Below are 19,753 nucleotides of genomic sequence, written 5' to 3' on the forward strand. Positions count from 1 at the left end.
GGTCGCCGCGAACTTAAAGTGCTTGGCCATTTGGTGAATGCCACCGGCGTGCAACCCGATCCCGACAAAGTTCGCGCTGTCAATGCGTTTCCATGTCCCCGTTCACCCCGTGATGTCCGCAGCTTTATAGGACTGTGTTCTTATTTTCGCCGGTTCGTCCCAAACTTTCCTGCTGTTGCTCGTCCTCTCACCAATCTGCTGAAGAAAGGCGTTCCTTTCTCATGGGGACCAGAACAGGCTAACGCATTCTCCACCCTCATCGCTATTCTCACCAATCCTCCTGTGTTGGCCCATTTCAACCCGTCTGCCCCGACGGAACTTCGCACCGACGCCAGTGGCCACGGGATTGGTGCCATTCTTGCACAGCGACAACGCGGCCAACATTGCGTTATTGCCTACGCCAGTCGTCTCCTGTCATCAGCAGAACAGAACTATTCTATTACGGAACGGGAGGGCCTGGCTCTCGTTTGGGCCGTTGGAAAATTCAGACCCTATTTGTTTGGCCGACCCTTCACTGTAATTACCGATCACCACGCCTTATGTTGGCTCTCTTCCCTGAAGGATCCTGCTGGCCGCCTCGGCCGCTGGGCACTGCGCTTGCAGGAGTATACCTTTTCCGTTGAATACAAATCCGGTCGGCTTCACCAGGATGCAGACTGTCTGTCCCGTTATCCCGTCGATTCCCCTTCCTCTACTGACCATGAGTCGGACCCCTGGGTCTTCTCTATATCGGACTTTTCCCACCTAGCCGACGAACAGCGGTTGGACCCAACCCTCAGTTCTCTCATCGACCGCCTCCGCACACACAGCCGTGACTCTTCCCTCGCCCTGTTCTTCCTTCATGGGAATACGCTATACCGCCGCAACATGCGACCTGATGGTGCTGAGCACTTGCTGGTCGTTCCCCAACACCTACGCTCCGCCGTTCTCGAACAAATGCACGACGCTCCTACAGCTGGTCATCTTGGCCTCTCACGCACATACGACCGCGTGCGCCGGCGTTTCTTCTGGCCTGGACTCTACCGCTCTGTCCAACGTTATGTAGCCGCTTGCGACCTCTGTCAACGCCGGAAGAAACCCCCTGTGCTACCACCTGGACACCTGCAGCCGATTGCTATCCCGACTGAGCCATTTTCTCGTGTTGGCCTTGACCTCCTAGGGCCCTTCCCCGAGTCCTTGTCGGGAAACAAATGGATCGCTGTGGCCACCGATTATGCCACGCGGTACGTGATCACTCGCGCCATTCCAACCAGCTGCGCCACAGACGTTGCTGACTTCCTTTTGTACGACGTCATACTACACCATGGTGCTCCCCGTCAACTCCTTACCGACCGTGGCCGCTGTTTCCTTTCCCGAGTTGTTGAGGAAATACTTCGTTCTTGCTCCGTTCGGCACAAGTTCACCACTGCGTATCACCCTCAGACGAACGGCCTTACGGAGCGTCTTAACCGCACATTCACCGACATGCTCGCAATGTACGTATCCGACAATCATCGCGACTGGGATATTAGTCTGCCATTTGTCACCTTTGCATATAACTCTTCGCGTCATGACACTGCTGGGTACTCTCCATTCTATCTTCTCTTTGGAAGAGACCCCTTACTGCCCTTCGACACTTTGCTCTCCGCCGCTAGCCCCGTCACAACCTATGCCCGCGATACCATCGCCCGAGCCGACGCTGCTCGCCAGATTGCTCGTCAGAATCTCACCATCTCTCAAGAAACTCAAAAACGCCGCTACGACGCTCACCACCGCGATGTGCACTACCCTCCCGGATCTCTGGTGTTGCTCTGGCTTCCGTGCCGTCGTGTGGGGTTGTGTCAAAAACTTCTGCCCCACTACACAGGTCCTTACCGTGTACTACGCCCAGTGACCGACGTTACCTATGAGATTTCACCGCTCCACCCAAAGTCACCGACTGCTACACCCACTTCCGAAATCGTACATGTCGCCCGCCTAAAGCCATATTACTCCCCCTCCACATCGCACGCCTAATACGCACCGGGACGTTGCCTTTTGCCGAGGGGGGTAGTGTTACCTGGAAACGCGGTACCAAAGTGATGTGCTCACTGACGAAGAGGACGACACAAAGCGTTGAGGAAGAGGACGACGCTCACAGAGTGGACACTGCACGGCTACTGAAGTCTCAACGCCGAGTTCAGCCCATCGCAGTGCTGTTACATTAAGTGCATCCCCGTAACAATATGAAAGCCTGTATTATAGACTCGAGAAGCTATTGGGAAGTTTAGACGAACATATTATCGTCATTTTAGTTGGTGACTTTAAGAATGATACGTTTTCAAAACGCAGATATGGTGTATTTGACTACTTAGAAACTCTCACAGGGTACGGTTTCGAACCGACAATTTCAGGTTTTACAAATAACCTTTTTGGGGGCTAAACTTGCGTGTTCATGCACTGATCATATTAATACACGCATGGTCGATATGGAAGCATGCTCTGGTGCATACTATGTAACCACCACAGTTCTTGGTAGTGACGAGTCCAGTATTGAACAGTACATGTCAAACAGCTCTATTCTGGATATCAAGAAAGTGGATCGCGGAAGTAATAATTATGACTGGGATTCACTACAGAATTTTAATCATACTGAGGCGTACACTCTTCAGCATTTTCAGGTTATCTACAGAGCCTCAGAAAAGACTGTCCATATGAAGAGAATGCAATGAGAGAAACCTTGGAGAAACAATATAATAAAAATAAGTTGCATGAAAGAGCAGTTATGGCAAAGGTGTAAACAAGATCCGTCTAATGAAGGCTTAAAAATAATATAAACGAACCACGAACAAGCTAACAGCTATGATTCGGACAGCGAAAAATATATACTTTAAAGACAGACTAAATAACTGTCAAAGCGATATAAGGAAAATATGAAATATTGTTAACTCTTTAGGTGAAAAATATAAAAACCGGGTATGTAAGAAATAGCCTCTAATAAATTTTCCTGTGGAAAGCTAGAAGAGTTGAGCAGTGAATTAAGTGTGCTTTTGTCACATAGCAGACTCTCTACGACGACGTGATATCAATACAGAGAGGGCGCACATAGTTCTTCCTACAAATATGCATTCAGGATATATGACTGAGCTTGCCGACATAGAAGTCGGTAACCAACTGTTTGTGTACTGGTTCTCAAAAAACAAATAAAGGAAACGAAATAAGTGAGGCTCTAAATAAGCTATCACGAGGAAGCCCCTTTTGAAAGAAGCATTTCTCCTCTCCACTATTCCTAAACATACTGGCCTGCTACCGCCTATCACGTGCTTTCTTCGGAAGTGAACTCCACCTAACTCCAGCTGTGATAACACTTTTCAGGGGAAACAGCAGTAGGCATCGAAACGTTCGCCAGCGGGGATAAATCTTACTTTCTCCATTGTTACGTTTGATGTGACTTTGTACATTGAACTATATCTCCTTCTGACTTGAGTCATCAGTAACGGGTGATCACGACATATCAATATACTTCTCCACTTCTTTTGGTAGCAAATATCCCGCTGTTTTCTAGAATACACAAAAACGTAATATCCGCACCACGGAATCGTACATGTTTTTCCATAGAAAATTGCACTGATAACGAGATAGACAACACAGAAATCAGTAAAACAGAATTGCGATGCCAAAGTGATACCGATCAATATTCTGGGGAGAAACATAACCAATGCTAAATATGAATGCCCTATTATGAACACTAGCAATTCATGCTGAAACTATTTTTATAAATTGCGTGATGTTTTATAGTGAATTTTATCACGGACATGGCAAAATCACCAGTTGCACAGAGATGTCAATAATGGTCAAAACATTTGGTCAGAAATGAATGTACCCAAAAATTAGAGGCACCCACTTAATGGCCACAAGTAATCCAAATACATATCGTCGGCTCATAAAATACTAGATTTCATAAAACATCATATGCGGTAAGCCCACAAAACGACAGACTGCATACATATACTTCATGCATCAGAACAAAACTAATATTCATTGCCCATCTGGAAACCTCATCAAGCATGTCTAACAAATACCATTGAAGCTTTAGAAATGAGATCCACCAGATACAGAGACTACATCATATATAAAAACGTAATCATGTTTGCCTAATCTTGCCTCTACTCATCACAATGCCACATATGGAATGATTATAAGTTCCTGTATTCGCCACTAAAGCAAGAACCATAAATCTGCGCATTCCCACCACGCCGATCGCATCATATAGGTCACTAGCTTTAAATTCTGCATGTACGGGCATCCAATACTGTCTTCTACATCAGATTTATACCTGATAGCTGCCGACTAAAATGGGCTTCCCTACCATATTGCTACCCAAACATGCCCATCAAAATTGGCAATTGCTACAGAAACTTGCATTTTCTAAACTAATTTTATCTAACACATCCAAAAGGGGAGGCAACAAAATAATGTGATGCGACGCCTTGATGGATGAAGTCATTTTCATCTGCTTCCTGTATCACTCTCGTGAGTACGATTGAATAGAGCTTAGACAAAATTAAGCAGGAGCTAGTCAGCCTATCACATTCCATGCACGAGATCAACCTGTACTATTACTACACGCAGCCACGCAATGAGACATACTGCAGTGCCTATACGCAGGCAGATGAAGTCTTGGCAAGGAACTAGCTGCCAGACGGGCATCTACGGTTTTTTTGTCAAGACGAATACGGTCCCTAAGCCTAACAGTCCTACGCATGTGATGCCTTAAGCGTTGCACTTGAAACATGAAGAAATGACTGCGAAGCAGCACTGATGCAATATTGTGTACGACTCATTTTTTTAATGTCAGATAATGGCCACATATATCAGCTATACCCAGCGTTTATGTAGATTACGATAGGTGTGTTAAAGGCGCTGGAGGCAAAGGAGCAGCTCAGTGTACAATTCGAACATGCGAACATGCAAAGCAGTCCATACTAATTTTCCGAATGTGCTTGGTCTTTACAATGGCCCTCGAAATTGGAGCCATCCTGCGATCTATAGTGCAGGCGAGACGCCAGAATCAAACAAGGTTACAGGCACTAAAAATCAGAATCTCAATTTTGCACCAGAGAGCATCAAGATCTGGTGAGTGGTTAGAACATTAACTGGAGGCGAAGTGTGCCCCAGGGGGTGGTAGGAGCAATGTTTTGGCAAGATATCTTCAAGACCATCCAGGAGTATGCGGATGGATAAAGAGCAGTACAATAGTGAAACAGGAGAAATGCTGTCAGATGGTGCCTGAGAGGGCGGGCTATTTATATAAGATGGGTAGCTGTAGTGAGTCAATGGACGATTTGGCGCGTTTTTTGCGTAATAGGCTGCTTCAGGCGCAGGAGTAGATATACATGCGCCTGGCTCTTAAAGAAGGCTGTTACAGAGCTTTAGAAGGTTCACTGCCATACAGACGCAAGCAAGGAGAGAAATCTGTATTCTACAACGTAACGGTGCTGTAGGGGTACGTGACATTCAGAAGGACGAGATCTCAATTTGAGTGGTTGGGTGCAAAGTACAGGCAAATCATGTGGCTGAGCGCACAGTCAAGACCGCACACTCGTTGAGGCCATTCATCTGGGGTGAAAAAGCGGAGCTAGGGAGATTATTAAAGCCACCACTAAGTTTTAGAAAATGCTACTCTGTCACTGAATAGTTCGCGAGATGCGCCGTGGCAAAGAACGAATCGCTGCAGAATAATAGACGGGACGCCTGACACTGCGGGAAATGGAAGGGCGACAGGCTTCCCGTAGTTCTTAAGACGATGAACCGATGCTTTGGCCCAGTTGTTGGCGCTGATGCTTACCACCAATTAAAACGGCTGTTAGAAGTGATTCCCTCAAATAAAGCTGAGGTGTCAAAGGGGAGCGGTAGGCAAAATATATCGGCTCTAAAGCACCATCGAATGGCCTAAGACATTGAGAGGTGATGCAATAAAGAACGTAAATAACGGCGAAGATGTGCATCTCCCACAAGTATTACCTCAACTGGATCCGGTTGTGTGCTGTAACAATCTCGCCTGACGACGTTGTAACTCAGTGTGTAAACAGTCGCAAGTGGATATGCGATCGTCGATGGCTAGGAACAATTAGCGAACGCTTGCTGCTATTTACGTTATAGCTGCAGCCATACTAAATTTTGCAAGTTACGAAGTGGGATGCACAGCTGTTGAGAACACAAAACGGATAAAGAGCCGCTAGATTTTAAAGAAGTCGCAAACAGATACAACTCTAGGGTGCGTACACAGCACTGAAGTCCTATCCCTGAAAGGGAGAAGTGGTAAAGGGAGAGATTGAATGTGCAAAGACCAGATGTATAGGGGAACGAAGTATAGCAGGGTGGCACCGCGGGTGCCATAAACAGAGCCCTCTCCGGCCAACGCCATGTAATTGGTCAGGGCAGAGTTAATAGCTCGCCTGTAGAGTTTCGTGTCTTTGCACCCTCTGCATGCGGAGCTAGCACGCGTTACTCGCGTTCTTTCGCGCTCGAGTTTTTTGAAACCTGATTGCACGCACTCGCCCTGACCGCAAAACCAAATCGCTTTGTAAGCGCTTTTGGTGCTCGATGTTGGATTTCCGTCGTTAAGGAAAGCTGTCTTGCGCTTGCACTCCTTCTTCTCGCTCGAGCTTCACTGGTTGTAGGCAAAAAACTCGCACTTGGACGAAGTCGTGCATGAAGTAAATGTGTACTGATTTATATACGTCGATATGGCGTCAAGGAAATAGCTGAGATCTTTGGCTATTTTCGCAGCACAAATGCAAAAAGGGCGAGCTGTTGATAACCCATGTGACTAGAGGACCCTTTATCCCGCGTGCTTTGAGGCCGATCTGAAAGATTTGGCGCGCATTTCCGTAGTTTAGAGAACTGGAAATTTGCGCTCACCTCGTCAGTCAATTTTTTTCGTGAGGGAAGAACCGCGTGTACGAAGTGAGAGTTCAAATGCTATCCTAAGCGGATTTGCGGCACGAATGCGTTTGACTTTTTTGCGCCTTCATACTGTAGCTGCTCAGCTTTCCGCGGTTGCTTCTGCGCACTTCGTATCCTGGTTGCATTTGTCTGTAACGTTTGCTTTTTTTTGTTTCCGCGCTGCTTTATTCGATCTGGTTCCATGCTGGAGACCAGAACGTCCCTGATTGACACTTTGCGCTTTTTGTTGGGGACAAAATACGAAACCACATTTGTGATGTCGCATCACGTAACTGAACACAGGTGGCTGAAATTTAGAAGAAGTAACGTACGCTTCTACCGTTGGTCCGCATCAAGACAGCGTTGCTGATTTGGACGCGTCCGCAGAACCGGAAAAATTCAAACCGACCACCTGAGTTCGCTCCGAATGAACAGATCAGGACATGGCGTCATATCTGGAAGGCCTTATGCAAAAACCTTTCCAATGGTTCACAGGGAAAGGCTTGGACTACATTGACTGAAGACTACGAACGCTTGGGAATTCGTGCAGTATAAAGAACCGAGGAATTGGCTGTATCGTGCTGCGTTTTCTCGTTCAAATCGATGAGCGTCAGTGAAGTGTCTCCATTTTTGGTTTCGAGAAATCGCCTGGACACAGCTGTCTCTATCAAACCATATGCAGCGGCTCCTGCGTGTTCGCGCCTCTAATTAAAAGTGCACCTCGTGTCCACCGCGACAACCTTGCGCAATGAATATATTGCGTGGGTTATGCGATATGTTACCGATCTTGAACAATAACTACACTTATTTTCGAGCCCATGGCTGCTATTTCCGGGGCGGCATTTTCCGGGAAAAAAGAGAATGTGCTGTTTTGTTAAGGCCGTACATGCTACGAAAGCGATGTGATTACTGATTAGGCATTATATAAAAAGGTTATTCTCCACCAAGAGAGAGGCGCAGACGAAAGTAAATATAGGGCTCAAAGTTCTCTGTGTTAGTGTTGATCATATAATTAAAGCTATTGTCTCCGAAATAGGGCCTTGTCTGCTTCGAGGACTATCACCAATCTATGAGAGAGTGCCTGAAGCCGGCACTAGCACAGCACCTAGTTACCTTGTTATCTTAGCAGGTGAAGACTTAATTCTTGGTCGTGTTCAGCGTATTTAACATACGGTCAGCTCTATCAAATGTCTACTGATCCGTAGCCCTTCAAAGCGGCTTTGACCCTCGCTGCACTCCTTTTTGGGTCGTTAATCTGAAAAACTCCTACCATGACACTATTTTCATATACGCTTTATGCAGCACTGCTTTTTCGCAGTCACGCAAAAGTCCGTAAATTACTAGGGTTACAAACTGCAGAGCTGCGCTACTTGCTACTCCAGCAGTATGACAGAACTTCGGAAATAAGATGGCGTCTCTCATTTTCGTCTTTGAAGTTGTACGAACTGCCGGTTTACAGCGGCCGATTAAGTGACAACTCTACACTGCAAGACCGCCGGTGTGCTAGTTCGTAGGCGATGCATCATTACAATTACATCCCAGTTATAACGATAGAATCGTGGCCGACTTGTTTTGATATTTCACTCATATGCAATTTGTGACACCTGCCTAGAGTGTCAGTGCATAACACGCAAGACAATAGATTTATGGGTCATATGAAGAAAGCTAGACGCATTCCTGCTGCTTTTAAACAGCCGTAAAGCCGCTTCAATTATAAACAACTGCCCACCGACTAACGCAATTGACGCACGATGTTGCCGCCGGGCAACTGCTTGCATCCAACGTGGTCAAGTGCTGTCCAGCACTTGACAGTTCTCTAACAATAACAAAAAGACTTGAAATTCAGAATCACGAAAGGCGAAGATAGCGCAGAGATTCGATGCATTTGTGTTCTGTGACAGCATATTAGCTACCAAACACACCTTACATTTATAGAGGGTGGTGGTGGTTGCAAAACTTTAATATCCAACCGATACACTATATGCGTCAACCTATCCGCCTACACGACGGCCTGGAGCCCTTGGACCCGGACGGCGTGTTCAGCCAGTCGAATAACACCTAGCTGAGTCTCAGGGCGTCAGCTCAACAGTAGAGCCTCCCAAAAATTTTCCGTTATTGTCTGTTTATTTATATTTTTGTTCTTGTACAGGTTCATATCGTATGTAGCAGATCCGGCTTATCCTGGCAAAGTTTGCACTTATCTGAGAATTGATCCGGGTACCACTCACTTAGGGTAGCTGATTTCGGAAACGTCGTTGTATGCAAGCGCCTCCAAATGCTTTTTTGGTTCTTATGTAGTGTCCTGTCTGCCGGTGGGTATTATACCTTGTTTAGTCGTTAGCGCTCCGTATTCTCTTTAGCCTGTCTCTGCTAGGAGCATACTGATGGTCAGAGCCAACCCGAAATGTGACACCGCGGGCAAGCTTATGATTTATAATTGTAGTAGCAATTGTTCATGTTAATGCATGCATGACTGAAGAGGTGGCGATTGCCCAAGATTGAGATCGCAGTTTTTTGTCCTTCTTACGTCTCTTATAATTAGCCTCCACCATTATTGCCTGAACATGAAAGAAAACTTGAGCTTCACAAAGGGCAAATAGCCATTCAAAAGAAGGATGGAAATGTTGGTTCTCATTAGTTATTAGCTAGACCGCAGCATGATATTTCTCACACAAAGAATCATATGTCGTTAAAAATTACAACAAATAATCTTGTTCATCGCCCACCTTATGGTATACCTGACGTCAATTGGGATAATAGGAGACATATTTCGAGCCGCACATCTCGTACACTAATTGACATAATGCCGCCCAGGTCCCTTGATGAGACCGCTATCAGTTATCTTAGAAATGCAAAGGGAAGGAAGACTCAACGGTCGTCTTTGGGACACATACGATTACCCATAAATTTATGAATTGCAAAAGGTTTTTGCTGAATGTTGTGTCAGTTTCAGGTAAAAGAAAGCTAAGTAAAAGATGATAAGGCAAAAAATAAACAAACTTCCAAATATATTTGCTGATATTCATTGATAATATAAACATTGTTAGAATGAATTAATAATTAACGTGACAATTTCATTTTCTGGTTGTAGTGACAAGCCCGCTAGCCACAAACGAAGCCAATAACGTTGCAGTTGAATTGACTCTTTATTGGGCTGACCTGTGCTCGAAAAAGAACTAGGCAACGCAACGGCGGCGATGAAAGCAAACATACTCATCGGTCATCGTACTAAGGGAATGTGGATAGAATTTCGCAGCGCTCAAAATAAAATCGACGAAGAACCATCTAGATAAATGGTCAAGGAACCTGAAAAAGTTTGAAAAAATACGGAAATAGCTGTGCTTCGCTGCTACATTTTGGGAAATACCCAAGCATTTCGAGGTACAAAGAAAGTGATTAAGGCAGTGGTAAGCAGTGGTAAGGCCGCGTGCTGGCGCCTTTTGAAAACAAAATGTTTCAGTAGTTCACGCAACAAATGTGTTGAAACAAATATAGCATTCTGTGCTAATCCTGAAATTTCAATAATTGAATTATGCGCAGGACAAATTAAGGCACATTGTTCGCGCGTGCAAACGTTTTACCACAGAGACATCGCGGTTTTTCGGTTTTGTCGACATAGAGTTAAATGTCATTTTCGTAAGATAGATACACATGCACGTCTTTACAATGATACAAATATGAAATAACCATTGCAAACTAAGTGAACTTTTTAGCAATCTTTTTACCTCAAAATGTCAGAGTCAGAATTCAGATAAAGCAGTTCACATTTCTTCATATCAAGGTGATAGCTAAAAAGAAAATGCAAAATATACGATAAAATATTGCTCTACGCAAAGAGGTTGGCGTACTTATTCGACTTAGTTTTTATAATTAACCCACCGTTTATGATAATATGACCTTACCTAACCTTATCAGTCACGAAGCTCTAGTATAAATACGATGTTTTAGCTGCGCTAAACCACACGTCACCCGATATTAACGGTAAGATGCGTAAAGCGGCCTGTTTGTTTTACCTTGTTGCCATATTCGGCGCAATCGTCGTTGCCAAGTGCGTTAAAGTAAAAGATGGTAGGTGATCTTTTATAGAAATTCACTTCTTTATTAAGAAAATGAAGGTTCTCGCTGGAATTGTACTACGGTGGAAAACATGGTTACACTACATTTCTCCGGCTATGGGCTTGGGGCATAGCACTAACTGTATGCATTAGGCGAAATCCAGGAGCTGAAGAATAAAATGCTAATGTCCAACCATACGTAAATTAGTTACAACGAGCAAGAGCACCCGCCGAGGTGGGTTAGTGGTTAAGACTGCAAAGTATTGAACACGAGTATCATGTTTTGAATTCTCTGGGTTAAAATTCACTCCAATACTTTTTTACGTCATCCTAAGCTACTGGTTACTCGAGGGCTACATTGTTCTCTCTATTGTGGTGAACTTTAAAGACCTGTTTCGAAGACTAGTCTACTGGCGCCGCTATACCGCGACTTGTTTTTGAATACCTGTGCGCGACGGCTTTGAATAGGACCTGAAGAAACCTTTGACGTAATAAGATTGACAGCACAAGTATTAAACTATTCTGCTAAGCTCTGATATTCCGGGTTAACGCTTTCGCTCTAAATATTCAAGATACAGATATTTACTCCTGAAAACACAGTACATATTTGCTGCTTTTAACTTTCGTTTTGTCGACTAATATTATTTGAAATCGCCGGTACGCCTGCTTTCGTTAGGCATTGCGCATGGTTCTATAGCAACGCTATCAGTGCGTCATTTCTTATGCGCCAACTGTCCCCTGTGCTCAAACATGGCAGCCTATTACACCGTCAACAGAGAATCTGCGCTTTCAAGAATAGCCTTCCAAGTACAACGTCTCACGTGGGTTGCATGCATACTGACATGCACCCGGATGATAGCTGAAGGAGACCATTACACCACAGCGAAGCAAAGACAGAGGGCGATAAAGAGTTCTATTGCCCGCCAGCCCTAAAACAGAGCAACAATAGCAAACAGATCGCTTGCCGACATAAACCCAGTACTCTGAGAAAGAGAATGAGGGAACTAATGAATAGAATAATAAAAGCAACGGTCGGAATACACGATCACAGAATTACCTCTGTAACTGGTTTGATCGCTGGACAGTTTGGACAGTGCTCTGTGTCGTGCCATTAAATTTTAGTGTAAAAAGATAGCAGCGCTAGTGCCGAAGGTTACACAAGCATAATTCGCGGTAGCAGTCGAACAGAGACCTTGCGCGGCGACGAACGCAGGAGAATTCTTTGCCCCACCGCCAAGTCAAATGCCAAAAGCGGATTTAAAGTACTTCATTTTTGCATTTTTTGTGATGGCGACGTGGCAGATCAAGCCTCATTTCATGCTGGCCAATCACAATTTTATATATATGAACAACTACGCGACATATGCGTTTCAAATGAGCTAAAATGATTGTGAAAGTACAGCTATTGCTTGAATCAGAATTTTTTTAAACCTCCCTTCAAGATCCGAATATACGCAGTTCATACTCATTATGCCGAACAAATGTTGGCTTTCTTTTCAGAATGCAGCAAGTTGGAAGGCAACGAGTGCAAATATCCAATAGGTATGTTTCATTTGTCCTAGCTCCGTGCGCAATTTGAAGTGTAGCACTTGTTTTAACGTCGTTGATCCATATATAATTGCACTTGTTCACGGGACGTAAATTTCAGGGAGTGTAACTTCGCGTTAAATGATACATAAAAGGAAAAAGCTGGAGGACGCACGCCACATTAGACTCTAATGTCTAGCATTGGGAAGAGCATTTATTCTTAACGGTCTTGCGTTACCGCGGGTATAGTGGCGCCCCCAGCTGTAGTCGCGGCACACAGTAACATTAAAAGCCAATGACTTAAAAAAACAAGTCACTGGAAAAAAATGTTATATCAGTAAGCAAGATGAAAAGACGGAAATGCAAAATAGGAGGCGCCTACAGGCGCTACAGGCGTAGCAGCGGTGGCATAGCAGGTAGAACACCCGCCTCGCATGCGAGTGGTGCCACGCAATTCTCTACCGGATAAAAAAAAGAAAGTAAAGAAATCCCAGTGTCGATGGAATTGCATAAACAGGTTTAGGGTGCGACCTGATTCCGGTGAACACCTCCGGCAACGCACTCCCTCACCAGAACAGGAGCGGCCACCCTGATGCAGTAATTGACCGCAACCTCTTATGATAAGCTCCATAAAACCCCGGCCATCAGTCACCAGCGGCTGCGGAACAACTGACCACGGTGGCGGTCAGACCTGTGACGCAGCAGGGGGTGCTAAGAATTCCTGGCTCCGCTGGACAGGCCGCCATTGGAAACTGACCCTGGCAACGTTTAATGCTAGAACCCTAGCTAGTGAAGCTAGTTTACCACTGCTGTTAGAGGAACTGGAGGGTATGAAATGGGATGTCGTAGGGCTTAGTGAGGTTAGGAAGCCGAATGAGGCATATACTGTACTGAAGGATGGGCATGTACTGTGTTATCGAGGTTTACCAGAGAGGCGACAACTAGGAGTAGGTTTGCTTGTGAATAAGTATATAGCGGGTAATATAGATGAATTAGATAGTATTAATAAGAGGGTGGCAGGCATCGTAATTAGGCCTAATAAGCGGTATAAATAGAAAGTTGTATAGGCCTATGCACCTACATGTACTTATGATGACCAGGCAGTTGAAAGCTTCTACGAAGATGTAGAATCGGCAATACGAAAAGTAAAGACGCAGCATACTGTACTAATGGTCCACTTCAATGCCAAGGTAGGGAAAAAGCAGGCAGGAGACCAGGCAGTAGGTGACTATGGCATTGGTTCTAGGAATAGCAGGGGGGACTCACTATTTGCGTTTTCAGAGCGCAGTAACTTACGAATCTTGAATACCTTCTTCAGCAAACGGAAGAACCGGAAATGGACATCGAAAAGTGCTAACGGGGAGACTAAAAATGAAATTGAATACATAATGTGTTCAACACCCGCCATTATGCAAGACGTAGAGCTAATCGGGAAAGTGAGATGCAATGACCACAGGATGGTGAGGGCCCGAATTAGCCTAAATCTGAAGAAGGAACGCGACAGATTAGTGAGAAAGAAACCCACAAGTTCGCAGGCGTCAAGTGGATGCAACGAGCATAGAACCGGGTTAAGTGGAGAAATATGGGAGAGGCCTTCGCCATGCAGTGGGTATAGTCAGGCTGATGATGATGATGATGATTGCTTGTTTTAATGTGCTTTCGCAATGCTGAAAACATAACTTACGTTTCGCGGTTAGGCAAGTTCGTATGAATGGCAATGAGGGAATGTACCGGGCTACATTTCAGTCATTACTTAAAACACCCAATAATGCACAGCTTCTTATTGAGTATTCGTAGCGAGTCCGTTGCACTGAGCATACATCCAGACTGAGTAGGGAAATTTTAGGCGCCAAGAGAGACAGTTTTCTACTAAGTTATTTTATCACTTACCTCAGTTAAACCCCAGACACCAAGGAAAAAAATTATTTAAGCAATGGGCGCTGCTTTTGAAGAAGCTTCATTTGAGATAAAACCTCTCCTTTGAGGAAGGAAGCGGGGGTAGAAAGGCACTGTTTTCTAAATATAGACGCGTCTTTTTGATCCAGCACTAGAAGCTTATGACTACATTTTAATTGGTAAAATGTGAAGCACCTGTACTGTCCGAAAGCGATGATGTCTCTGTTTACTTCGCTCGGCACTACTGTGCGCAACTGTAAGCAGAATGTGGAAAATGTGGCCAAACATCAGTAGTCGTATTGCTACAGCGCTTTCAATTTTCTCTCGTCATTTTTTGAGGTTGTTTCTAGATTTCCGCCAGACCGTCATTTACCAACTTTTAATCCTGTAGAATTCGAAAAAGATTGGATTTTGGAATAAGGTTTAATTTGGCGGAGATAACACTTCTGTCCTAACCGGATGATGACAAAGCCCCTAAACATGTCTTTCGCACATAGCTAGCGTTGTAAATGGAAGATAAGAGTGTGCCGTAACTAAAGATTACAAGGGTAGACCGAAGCATTTGCAGCAAATGAGCAGCACATCCGGTTGCGTCATCAATGAGGTTCAGTGCGTGCTTCGACGAAAAAGCCTGCCTTCAGATGGAAATGGTTTACCGTAAGCAGCTGTCGTTTGATACACTCACTGTACTGTTAATATTGAAAAGGGAAACGAGATTTTGGCTTTTTCTTTTTAAACAGGGTACACAAATATTGGCTTTTAAAGGCTTAAACTGAATCCAGCTATGTCCCAATAGGACAACTTAGTGGCGTGCTAAAAACATTTCGACCACGTTACTTAAAGTGCACTGATATACCCCAGTAGACGGGCAAGCTTGTTTTATCTTTCATCTGAAATTGGCTGGAGAGGCTGGAGCTGAAACTGGATGGATGGTTTTGAGCATTCAAGAGGCATAACTACTGAGCCGAAATGTAGAAGAAAATTTCTAGGTTTCAAACGTGGGTTTAATTCATGTTCGAATTTATTTTCCAATCGGAGATGGGCTACTGACTAGGTTATGCAACCGAATAATTTGAAAATTCGGGGCTAGTGCACATTCGATACTAACAACGCAATCTATATGCTCGAATACTCCATCCGCAAAATTCAGCACATTGGTCGAACTGAAATATCCTTCAGATACCGCTTTAATAATTATAGGGCTCATTGCAACACACTGCCTAACCTTTTTATCCCTAAGTATGAAAACCTTATCAAACAACATTCTGAAAAATTTCAAGTAACATAATTAGTATCAAGCTTCAAGACCAACCATGAGCGCGAAGGTCTTGAATCGTTCCTAATACACAGCGTTTAACACGGTTTATTGTGGTCTGAAAAAAAAAACAAAAACATTGAAAGGTAAGTTCTCTCTCGTGGTAGCATTTTTTACTTTATGTTTACACATCTCGCAGCTTCTTACCGGAAGGTATGCCTAATTGACGCCGACTCTCTTTTGCACTGTTTGCCCATTTCCTTGCTTTTTCACACTCACAGCCTACAGCCCCTCACGCGATACCAAGTGTAACCTGCACTAATCCTGACATCTTCATGTTTACCACCATATTTTTCGTTTGCCAGTTTCACTCGAGCATATTCCTTCTCGCAGTAACTTCACCTGATCATTGCATCTTATCCAATACCCTTTCAAACGATTCCCTGTGTAAACTACACTGGTTATAACAATTAACGTTTTAAACGTTTTCTTTCTCTCCCTCGCACTGAGCGCTCAACCGACGTTTTCGTGGTGTCGCGATTGGTATTACTGATCAAGATGCCTTGCTCCCATTTTTCTTGTTTTTTTTTTTCACCGTGCTAAATCATAATTATCTTTCACTGCCAAATAATACTAATGTTTTATTTCATACAGTCTTCCACCATTCAATGTATTCTTTCAGTGGATGAAGGGCTCCTGTTTCTTCAGGATTACGTGCAACGCATATATATATTTGTCATATTTTAGTAGAGCGAGAGGAAGCAGATGGTTTACACGGTATGAAGGAGCACTGAACAAGGGTAAAGGGGGTACGCCTCAGTTCGCAGGTTAAGCCAACGTTTCGACAAGTGGAGTTGTCTTCGTCTGGCCCAGACGAAGACCTGCGAACCCTTGAGTAAAACGAATTACAGTCACTGACCAAGTCAACATGAAAAACGAAGACTTTTCGGAACCCCTACGGGTTCCTTGATCACAATGAGGCGGAAAAGGCGAGGGAATGGAAATTTAATGGCGAAGCTGGTGACGTAGTGATTGTGAATAGATTAACTGTAATTCTTTTTACTCAACTACCATGCCTGACCAGACGAACCTTCGTCGAACCCTTGACTATTTCCCCTTTACCCTTGTTCAGTGCTCCTTCATATCTTGTAATATTTTGTGTTTCACGCGATCACAGAGACTGGCAACTGTTTCAGAGGCATATCTTGATTTTCCTTGTGCAACATTTTAAAACGCATGACCTGAGCACAACGCGCGCCATTCTGTCTGTAATTTGTCAGTGTATATATATATATATATATATATATATATATATATATATAATGAAAAAGAGGTGACACGCGATAGAAAAACGGCATACTTTAGTGGGACCTCTCGGCTGGATCCGGAAGGTCTCAAGGGATGCAGAAAGAAGCAGTCACTGCACATAACATGTCCACGAATCAGTGACAGGCCACAATTAAATATTGAACATCAAAATATCAAAATACGGTTACACGCGCTTGATCTACTAGAGGTGCAGAAGATGTAAACCAAATTACAGACAGAATGATATATATATTGTAGATATATATATTGTAAGATCAGCAGGACTGAGCAGATCAGCGGCGAACAGAGCGGCAGCGAACACAGTCGGGTCCAGCACGCACAGCGATCACGATGCCACTGACTGGCATGTTCCTTGTGCACTTCTTCCTCTTCACAATTACCCGCGGGACGAAGAGGAGACATCCTGACGACTTACGGCGTGAGCAAGACGGCAGGATCGTAATAGGGTTTGAGGCGCTGGACGTGAACAATCCCGCGTCCGCGCCGGCGTAGATCGTTGGACGGCGTAACAGGTTCCACCACGTAATTAACCGGAGAGGTGCGCTCCAGAACATGGTATGGGCCATGGTATTTAGCCAGAAATTTTGAAGATAGTCCAGGGGCGCTGGAAGGTATCCATAGCCACACAAGAGCGCCAGACGAGAAGTGCGGTGTCGAGTGTTGGCTGTCATTAGTTGAATTTATGGCGGTACTGGGTATTAACCGTGAATGCTAGGGCGATTTGTCGACAGTCTTCCGCATGCTGGGCTGCTTAAGACGCAGGTGTGTACTCTGATATGTCTGGCTGATACGGGAGTATGGCGTCGATTGTATCAGAGGGGTGACGGCCGTAGAGGAGAAAAAAAGGAGAGAAGCCAGTAGTAGACTGTGTTGCGGTATTGTATGCGTACGTGACATACGGAAGGACGAGGTCCGAGTTTGAGTGATTGGAGGAGACGTACATAGAAAGCATGTCGCCAAGGGCACGATTGAAACGCTCAGTGAGGTCATTAGTCTGGGGATGATAGGCGGAGGTGGTTCTATGAATAATGTTGCACTTGGTGAGCAAGGCTTTCACAACGTCACTCAAGAAAATGCGCCCTCTGTCGCTGAGCAGCTCTCGAGGTGAGCCATGGCGAAGAACAAACCGCTGCAAAATGAAGGAAGCTACTTCTGACGCTGTGGCAGATGGAAGTGCGGCGGTTTCTGCATACCTCGTCAGATGATCAACGGCTACGATAGCCCAGTGGTTGCCGGCCGCAGTGTAGGGAAGCGGCCCCTACAAATCAATGCCGACGCAGTCGAAAGGACGTGGTGGGCTGGGTAACGGCAGTAACTCTCCAGCAGAACGTTGAGGAGATGGCTTGCGACTTTGACAGGTGAGGCATGAGCGAACGTACTTGAGTACGAAGGTGTACATACCCCGCCAGCAGTAACGCAGCCGGAGACGAGTGTATGTCTTGAAGACGCCCGCGTGACCGGATTGTGGGTCAGCGTGGAAATAGTCACAAATTTGCGAACGTAGCTGCCGGGGGATAACTAGCAACCACTTGCGGCCATCTGCGCAGTAGTTGCGGCGGTAGAGTAGGTTATCACGGATGGCGAAGTGGGAAGCATGGCGGCGGAGAGCACGCGATGGAGGAGCAGCTGTAGGATTGGAGATCAAATCGAGGATAGAGTTTATCCAAGGATCTTGCCGCTGCGCTGACGGCATGTCATTGATGTGAAGCGATTTCGGGGAATCGTCGGAAGGGGAAAGGCTCGCGACCTCAGCTGTAAGGGGGCAGCGAGAAAGTGCATCGGCGTCGTGATGTTGGCGGCGAGAGCGGTAAACAACGTGGAAATCATATTCCTGAAGGCGAAGAGCCCATCTTGCCAGTCTGCCGGACTGGTCTTTCAGTGAGGAAAGCCAGCAAAGCGCATGGTGGTCCGTCATTACGTCAAAAGGGCGACAATAGAGGTAAGGGCGGAATTTAGTAAGAGCCCAAATGATCGCTAAGCATTCTTTTTCAGTGACAGAGTAATTGGATTCAGCCTTCGTGAGTGTACGGCTAGCATAGGCGACCACGTATTCAGTATGACCTGCTTTGCGCTGAGCGAGCACAGCACCGAGACCAATACCACTTGCGTCTGTGTGGACCTCAGTAGGCGCCGTGGGGTCGAAGTGACGTAGGACAGGCGGTGCCGTGAGGATGTGTCGTAAAGCATTGAAGGCATCGTCGCACGTTGGTGACCACGACGAAAGGTCGGAACTACCGGACAGAAGTTCTGTCAAGGGAGAAGCAATAGAAGCAAAATCCCTAATAAAGCGGCGAAAGTAAGAGCACAGCCCGATGAAGCTACGTAGATCTTTGATGGAAGTCGGTTTGGGAAAGGCTGTTACGGCACGAAGTTTGGCAGGGTGGGGAGATACACCTTCTTGGGAAACAACGTAGCCAAGAATGGTGAGCTGGCGGGCGTAAAAACGACATTTTTTTCAAATTCAGCTGCAGTCCGGCATCAGATAGGCAGGTCAAAACGTGCTTCGGACGGTAGAGGTGATGTCAAAGTCACGAGAAAAGACGACAATGTCATCGAGGTAGCAGAGGCTCGTCTTCCACTTTAGGCCACGCAAAATGGTGTCCATCATCCGCTCAAATGTTGCCGGAGCATTACAAAGGCCAAACGGCATAACTGTGAATTCGTACAAGCCATCGGGAGTTACAAAGGCAGTTTTGGGGCGATCAGCTGCTTCCAAGGGGACTTTCTAGTCCCCGGAACGTAAATCTAGGGAAGAAAAGATTTCGGCGCCTTGAAAACAATCGAG

The 19,753-nt window shown here is 45.4% G+C and overlaps 1 long non-coding RNA gene across 1 annotated transcript in view; it reads left to right on the forward strand.

Annotated features, from left to right (window-relative positions):
• The first annotated feature begins 10,874 nt into the window (after window positions 1-10,874).
• Window positions 10,875-19,753, forward strand: part of LOC146174991 (uncharacterized) — a 30,029-nt gene continuing 21,150 nt past the window's right edge. Inside the window, exons 1-2 of the long non-coding RNA XR_014701883.1 lie at window positions 10,875-10,974; window positions 12,462-12,503. This is a non-coding gene — a long non-coding RNA (uncharacterized LOC146174991). The remainder of the gene's footprint in view (window positions 10,975-12,461; window positions 12,504-19,753) is intronic.

Source organism: Amblyomma maculatum, chromosome 11 (assembly GCF_055883805.1).
Source record: "Amblyomma maculatum isolate TAMU_Amacu chromosome 11, ASM5588380v1, whole genome shotgun sequence".
In the NCBI taxonomy this organism is placed as follows: domain Eukaryota; kingdom Metazoa; phylum Arthropoda; class Arachnida; order Ixodida; family Ixodidae; genus Amblyomma; species Amblyomma maculatum.